A 7326-nucleotide genomic window follows, 5' to 3' on the forward strand; every position below is an offset into this window, starting at 1 on the left:
GGTCTGTTATGGCTCCCAGTTGTAGTGAAAATACCTCCTATTTGTGCCTCTTCTGTCAATAATTTCAGAGTAAAGTTTCCTCTTAAAGGAAAAGATGGTTTTGCCTCAATTGCTAATGTAAATGTGTTAACAGTGTAGAGATTAAACTCTTGACTGAAAAGTTTGGCAAAGGTTGGTACCCACGGATTAATGCTATAGGGTTTATTTATCCCTTGCAGTTGTAACTCCGATCTTTCTCCTTGCATTCCCTACTGCTCCCCCCTCACTATAGTTTGAACTTTAGTGATCCCCTTTACTGTGTTTGATGGGAGAGGGTTTGATGAGTAGAAATTAAATTCCGAGCTGAGAGGTCCTTGAGCGGTTGGTGATGAAGAATTAATGCCAACAATATATGGTTGAATTTCGATAAACAGTGGATTGGTGGAAGTTGCCGTAGTTGCTAGTTTTGGTGCGTGTTAAGGAAAGAACCCACTGTAAACAGATCTACTCATCAACGTAAAGAGTGATGGAAGACACTGTTCCTCGACAGATGATGCTTGTTGAGGAAAACCACTAATGGAAAGAAGTTCTTGTTGAGAGAAGACTCTCATCGGCTTTTAGTGGTTCAACAGGTCTGCACTGGTGGCATTGATGGTGGGCTCTATCAAAAACACTCCAACTATGTGGGGTTTGACAGAAGCGCTCGACATCACAATGCCTGGTGGGCTCCAACAGCGTGGGGCTTCGACAGAAACCAACTAATGGGCTCCAACAGAAACTCTCCAAACGAAAGGGCTCTAGGAAATTCATTGTTTATTTCACCTATTTTCCCTTTCCCTTTTGTTGCATCTGTCGAGATCTCTGTTTCTAGTAGTGTTTTGCAACTTATGCTTCTCGGTCAATGGTGAAGGATTGATGTTGTATTTAATTGCGCCGACTGGTTATTCTGTTCATTCAAAGAGTGTTGCCTTTTAAACAAGTCTCTTCCACTATTTTGTCTAGTTGCATTGTTGCCTTAATAGAAGCTTGGCTTTGCTGTGGTGGTGGGTTTGACCCTGTGTTGTGAACATCTGTTCTAAGTCATGAACCAAAAGGTAGCTATGAAGGGATGATTTTTAAAAAGGTGCAAAAAATCTGTGAATGACCCAACCTCTCACATGCATAGCAAAAGTCCGATAACCTCACATAGTTAAACTACACACCAGTCTGACTGTTTTTCCTGAAAAATCAACCCTCCAATGGGTGACTTCCACGTAGACATCTCACCACTACTACCATGTGCCCCCTCTCCACGTATTACACATAATTTCCCCCCGATTTCCCTCTATCCATTCTCTCCCCTCCCAGTGCGATTCTCTCCCATGGAAGCCTCACCCCCACGACGATCGTCCTCAACGACACGGCGACGACGACTCTCTCCGTCTTCACACAAGAAACTCGAGCCCACCTGTACGCCACAATTACCTCCCTCTTCACCTTATGCTCTCACAGAAGCTACCCTCTCCGTCACTCTCCTCATTGCTAGCCCCTAATTGTTACCCTCCCAGTTTCGCTGATGAGATTATCTACTCAATGCCGTTGCCGACATCTTTTTGGCATCAACCCAGTGCCACCAACACACAAAGGCACCAACACACAAAGGTATGTCCTTTTAAGCCAGCAAACGATACTTGATAATTTGAGTTCCAATTTTAAGATTTTCACTATGATTTTGAATGGATTATAGTTTGATTGTGGATTGATTCTTGTTTGATTGTGGGTTTGTGTAGTTGCGTGAAAAATATCGATTTTGGTTTGTTTGTAGGTTTGTGTAGTTGTGTGAAAATTGTCGATTAGGGGCTGAATATTATGCAGTTGAGGTACGTGGGTATTAAATTTCTATGTTTTTGGGAGAGTTTGAATGTTATGTCTTGGAAATTATTTCCTTTTTGAGCATTGGATGTTGTTATTTGGTAGTGATTAGGATGTGATTTATAGTGTGAAAATTTCAAAATCTAATATGAGAAGTTAAGTTTTACTTGAGGTTGTGATAAGAATGATTGGGCAAATGATGTTTGTGAATAGAATCTTTGGATGTGAACACTTGTTTTGGAGGAATATGGGCACAAATTGACTGGTTGAAGAGAGTATTATAGTCGAAGATCATTGTTGCGTATGCCACTTTTGTTTTATTATTGACCTATCCTTATGCCTTATGTAAGCATAAAGAACATCTCACCTTGAATGATAAAACTTTTGGGCCCTCTCACGGCCACTCTGATAGCTACAATTTTTTTTTTTTTTTTTTTTTTTTTTTGTGAATGATACTATTTATATATAAGTTTAGGATGTTAAAATTGTACAATATTTGTGCAACAATCGCAACACACCATGCAATTGCAAGTTGAGATAATGGCATGCCAAGTTCTTCTGCAATTGGCTTTAGACCTTCTACTTTTCTGAGCAAGTCATCATTATTAAAATGCTTATGCTCATGCATCATTTGAGTATACCATGCCTTATAAAAGAATGTTATATATACTTTATGTGTCTATCTTTTCCTATTCGAAACTTTCAAGTTTAGACCCTCAAGCATCCAATCATGGAACTAAATTGTCTTTTAGTAAACTGATTTAGTTAGTTGTTTTTTGTGCAGATGGAGAACTATCATTTAACAAGCATGGTGATAAAGGTAGCTACCTGCCCAACTTGTCTATCCTATGTATGCATGCAGCTTTTGGAATTTGTTGACAGAGAGCTTTCGGAGTTTATTGATAGAGAGTTTTTGGGGTCCCTTAGTCTTGGATGATATAAGAGAGAGAACGACAAAGCTACTTTGGAGATGTTTGTAACCTGTTATAATTTTTTAAACACTTTTTCAATTGAATGTAATGAGAATTTGTGAGATGTTTTTGAAGTACTGAATATGTGGTGAATGTAATTGGTATTTGTGATATGTTTTGAATGTACTGAACATGTGTTGAATGTAATGGAAATGCTAGACATGTGCTAGCAAGCTTTTTGGACAATTTTTGGACAGAATTCTTGAACATGTGGTTGAGCTGATGTTGGTTTTATGTAGTAAATATAGTCTACAAAGGAAATAAAATTAAAAACTCAAAATTCCATAAACTTGCATTATCATTCAGAATTACATAATTTGGAAAATTAAATAATCTGAAAAATTACATAAACAACTCCAATTACATAAATATACACATTCGTATACATTTAGAATTACATCCAAAACTACATAAACATATATAATTACATTCATAATTACATCCAAAACTATATAAACATCTAGAATTACATTCATAATTACATCCAAAACTACATAAACAGTCAGTTAACATTTGCTCTTCAAAACATTCTTCAGTTCATTCAAAACTCACAATCTTCTACGTAATTCCCTGTCACAATAAAATAAAGATGGGTTAAATTAACTCTGCGATTAAGAGAGGTTAAAATAACTTTCAATAATATAACAAAAGAATAAAAAAATAACACATACCATAGCAAATTATATTTGTGACTACGAATCCAAACCCAATGATACGTTGTCAAAAGCTGGCCCAAGATTCCTATATGAACCACAATAATTACATCCAAAAAAGAAAAAGTTCTTCTTATAAATTTTTTTTTTCAAAAAAATTATAGAAATGCTACTATACCTCACTGTTGGACAGTTACTCTTAGCATATCCCTCATTTTTGCAAACATTGCAACGTCTTTTCTTTGTTTGTTGCAATTCTTTTGGGTTCTTTGCTCTCAAAGTCTTTGGTCATCCTTTTGTTGGCACCCGTGGAGGATCTTGAATAGTTTGTGAAAAGTTTCACACAACTTGACTTTTTAACATATGAGGATCATTGGTTGATTCCCCTCTACCTAGGAAATTTATTTCCTGAATATCTACATAATCTTCCATCAAAAGCAACTCTTTGTGGGCCTTCTCTAATGCAAGAGATAGATGGTTGATTTTTTCTATTGACTTCGACCCAATTTCTACAATGTCATAAAATTGCATCATCAATTTGCTTTTACTCAAAGTAGGCTCATCTTGTGTCAGGACTTACCCTTCACTATATGGAATGTCAGGAATAGGTCTACTCTTAGTATTAATAGTCAATCTTTCTAGAACATACTGCTCTAACAATCTATCTAATTTTGATTTCTTGCAAAGTACACAAAGGATATGCTTACAAAGAAATCCCATAAATTCAAACTTATGGCATGTACATGTTGGAATTTCTTCACCACTCACCAATGTTACATAATAAAGTGATGTTTCTTTGCCATGAGGTGACACAGCATATGTCTTGCTTTCACCATCTTTGAAAAATTTTGTTGATTTGTACTACTGACTATTGAAAATCTCATCTTGAAAGATCATGAAAGACTTTCTTGTAAAAACTATGGCAGTCTCCTCTTCAATTTTATGACATATTTTCAGAATTGCCTGAGTAGTCTCTTTCTCTTTAAAATAACATGCACCTATAGCTTTCTTATACTGATGCACAAAGTCACTAACTATAGTACTTGAACGAACATAATCCTTAAAAAATTGTTTCATGCTTTCACTCCTTTGAGTCGTTGACATACCAACACAAAATGTTAAATGCAAAGCCGGAACCCACTTATCTCGTTGAGTGTAAAGATTTTGTAGCCAAGTGTTATCTCCTAGCTCATACTTTACTAATATCGAACTCCGCTCAAACTCATCAGTTGTAATTGTTTCATCAATACAATGATGAAAATCTCCTTGAAACTCTAGAAATTTGTTATACACATGAGATAAATGTTCAAAAGTTTTTTGTAAAATGTGCCACAAGCATAATTTATGAGTCGTATTTGGGAGTACCTCTACAATGGCTTTCGTCATTGCCTTGTCATCATCGATAATTATAGTTGAATGAGCACACACAAGCATTGCCTCTTGCCATGTTCTCAATAACTATGTATATGATTCTGTTGTTTCATTAACCAACAAAGCACAATAAAACATTATGGTTTGGTGATGATGGTTAACTCCATAAAACGGCACGAATGACATCTTATAAATATTGGTGAGATACATGGCATCAAATATGACAATATTTCAAAAATATTGGTACTCAGTTCTTGATCAGGCATCTACCAAAAAATAACTTCTCATACACTCATTCTCATCAACTTGCATGGAGTATACAAATCTAGGTTCTTTGCATTGTCGATCAAGAAAATAGGCATATAACCTTTGTGCATCCCCCTCTTCAAATAATTTTTTCCTTTTGTTTGTCAAGAAATTTTCAACATCCTTGCCAATACAACTAACAGTAAAGTCACCATCTAACTCTTTACTCAACACCGACATTATCTTTCTCGTCGGTACACTGGACTCATTCAAAGTCATAATATATTTTTTCTGGACTTTAGTAACTCCCCTATGTCTACAGAGCAAACTAGTATTTCTTGATGTAAGTAGAATGTGGTTATGTTCAAGCACAAACTTGGATACTATCCACTTCTCACCATCTTTCTTTATTCTCATCATTGCTTTACATCCAATGTTTGTCTCCCTAGGTTCGGGAATTATTCGTTCTTATCTTTGTAACTTTCATGCCTAATAGCAAAACTTCCCACGTACAAACATAGTCTATTGCAATTAGTTTTTTGTCATCTTTAGACAATTGAGTATGGTTTGTCCGAATAGCAAAACCTTTTTGTCTTGCATATGCCTTGTAAAATGCTTGAGCGTCTTCAAAGTCATCAAATAGTATACCAATAAATAGCTCCAAAGGACCACTACCCAATGGAAAAATCACATTAACTCTATCATCCACACTCACTCCATCTTCCACATTCACTCTGTCTTCTGCATTCATAACATATTATTCTTTTATGCCCTCAACTCCCACATTCTCAACTTGTGGACAGTTTCCACTCATCATTGTCTCAACTTCATCACTATTAGAGCACAAAATTTTATCCTTCAATACAAAATAAACAAAATGAATATCTCAATGTTTAAAAAAAAAACATGACTATATGAATAAAAAGATTCAATACAAAGTCTCTATCTCAATTTTTTAAAAATAAAATAAAATAAAATAAAATAAACATGACTAAATGAATAAAAAGATTCAATACAAAATCTCTATTTCAATGTTTTTTTTTTAAATAAACATGACTATATGAATAAAAAGATTCAATACAAAGTCTTGAATCAACAAAATCTAAATGCAGAACATCTTTCCCAATTTTATATGAATATATTTATATTGATTTCTACTGAATTTTACTTATAAAAAGATATTTATTTTGATTCACTAAATACAACTCCCCTGTTTCACAAAAAAATATTTCAACAATTTGCATCCTGTTGATTCACGAGAGAAGCAAGAAGAAAATCTATAGTCTTAATAATACCAACAGCCTAAAGGCTGTAAAATATGCACAAGCCACTTGCGGATGGATTGGTGAGCCCATTAAAACCCAAGCGCAAAAAGCCTTCAATAGTTTATGTTTACAAATGATTAAGAATTCAGTTTCGATTTGTTTATGGGATAAATTGCATCACTTGAGAATTCTTCAAGAAAGATTTCTTCTTTTTCATTCCCAAATATTTTGGATTATCAAAAAATCAAAACTTTTATTATGGAGGGGAGGGACGTAACAGCAAACCCATAAGTTGTAAGAAGCAGTTCAACTTGCAAAAGAAGCAAACGATGGAGTAATGCAATTTAGTTTACAAAAGAATAAAACGATGGAGGGGAGGGGACAAGCTAGCAAACTCTTAAGTTGGAAGAGATAAAAATATATATACCATACAAACCCAACAAATGACGGCGAATGAGATGAGCGACGGCGACGGAGATGCACTACGGAGAAGAAGGTGGGCGACAGCAGTGAGAGATGTTTTGATCCAATAGTGTCGAAGTGAGGGGCTCTGGGTTATTGAAAAATTATCTAGTGTGATGCACCTATTTTAATTGACAATGAAATTCCTGACGTGTCGAATTCTAATTGGTGTCCGATAACCCCCAAAAATTAGCCCAACCAACCAAAATCAGAACTGTTGAAAGAAACCGATGTATCTATGTTGTAATCTCTATGGAGCCAGAATCCTTACTTCAGAGGTTTTGTTATGTCTATTTCAACCTTTATCGGTATGAATTTCTTGTAGGCAATCCCAGATTGTGGGTCTACATCTACCTCAGGTAGCTTTCTGATAGCATTACCAATTTTAGTTGCATTTTCAACAGTCATATGATCCCATGTGAGTCCATGTATCTGCACATGAAAAACTAAAGAGTTTAAACTTATCCAATGCCAAGTAGATCTAGGAGGCCACGACTTAATGATGAGCAAATGGCCTTTGAAGTTCCC

Source organism: Carya illinoinensis, chromosome 7 (assembly GCF_018687715.1).
Source record: "Carya illinoinensis cultivar Pawnee chromosome 7, C.illinoinensisPawnee_v1, whole genome shotgun sequence".
Taxonomy (NCBI): domain Eukaryota; kingdom Viridiplantae; phylum Streptophyta; class Magnoliopsida; order Fagales; family Juglandaceae; genus Carya; species Carya illinoinensis.